The sequence below is a fragment of the Mastomys coucha genome, unplaced genomic scaffold (genome assembly GCF_008632895.1).
Source record: "Mastomys coucha isolate ucsf_1 unplaced genomic scaffold, UCSF_Mcou_1 pScaffold20, whole genome shotgun sequence".
Classification (NCBI taxonomy): domain Eukaryota; kingdom Metazoa; phylum Chordata; class Mammalia; order Rodentia; family Muridae; genus Mastomys; species Mastomys coucha.
Window position 1 is genome coordinate 77,080,595 of NW_022196903.1, and position 1,547 is coordinate 77,082,141.

A 1,547-nucleotide genomic window follows, 5' to 3' on the forward strand; every position below is an offset into this window, starting at 1 on the left:
GGTCCTGGGACTGAACATCAGGATTGGTCAAGAACTGTAGCACATAATTAGAGTACAGAGGAGTGATGAGGAGACTGGCTGAGGACAGAATACTGTACAGGGATGTAGCTGGTGCAATGCTTGCCAACCCTGGCTGTGCTTGAGGGCCCCATCAGGAATCATTCTCTACCCAAGAAATTCATTATTGTCACGTTAGCCTCACAAGTCTAGACGACCTTGGAACACCAGCTCAGTTCATAAGGAAAAGTTCAGTGTTGACTTCAGCTTCATACACCGTCCTAGGTGTGATCCTAGGAGAGTCAACATGTGACCTTGTAAAGGTGGATGTCTAGGCAACTGAACCATGAAACTGGATGCAACCTGGGGCTCTGAAAAGGCTTCAAGGCCCACGCTGAATATTGTGAGTCTTAAGGAGAAAGTAAATGGGAAGATCCACTTGAGAGAATGTTGGACTGTGAAAGGCAGTCTGTGTTCTGGTTGAGTGAGGCTTACTACAGAGACCCAGTAGAAAATTCTATAAGGGACGGAACAGTGAGCTACGCCCCCAGACGTTAGGCACCTGACACCACGAGACCTCCATTATCCTGTACAGTCACGTAGGGCAACGCCCAAGCTCCTAGTATTCCGGCTGGACTCCACCCCCCAACAGTTATCTGGAGTCACACTTTACAGCCAGATATGCCCCGCCCCATAGTTACCTGGCAACAGCAAGGTAGCCCAGCCCACTATAAAAGGGGCTGCTTGGCCCCTCCTCTCTCTCTAAGCTCTTGCTCTCTTCCTTGTCTACTCTCACCTCTTGCTCCCTCTCTCCCCGCTCCCTTTCTCCTCTCTCCACGTAGCCATGGCCGGCCTCTACTTTTCTACCTTCTCTCTCTTTCTCTGTTTTCTACAATAAAGCCAAAAACCATGGAGTGCCTCCTTTCATCTAGACTCGCTGTGCAGGAACAATGGCGTAGGCCTTCCCCTGAAGAGCCGGGTCTAATATCCCGCAGGAAAGCCTCCCAGCGTTTCCAGCCACCGGTCCGGACCAAGGACTCTCCTCCATTCGTGGGAACCATCCAGCACCTTCTCTCCCCGCCTCCTTTTTCCTTTTGGCCAGGGACCACTGCCACCCTGGAGCCCCCACCCGTTCTCAGTTCTTCCCCGGTGTCCAGCGACGTCCTGTGATGCCCAAGAGCTAGAACCTGTCGTCCTTGGCCTCTGTGAGGCCCCAGGACCCCAGACTGCTCCTTCCCACCCCCGCAGACAGGGGTTAGTGGCTTCCCACAGCCAGATGCCCACCCGGCAGCGTGGAGACCACGCTGCACTCTCCGGAGTAGGCCCACCCAGGGTCTCCTAGCTCTGGCGGGACGAGAATCTTTTCCCCACCACCTGGTGCCCTACAAGAGAATACCTGCAAGGTATCCTCAGGCTGCTTCCACAAGCTATGGGTTACCACAGAGAACTTCCAATCCCAAGTACGAGACAACCTCAGCGCACTTTTAGTCAGGGAGGCTCGAGGCTTCCAAACTGATACAGGCTAGTACTCTTTCTATTGGCTACCCACC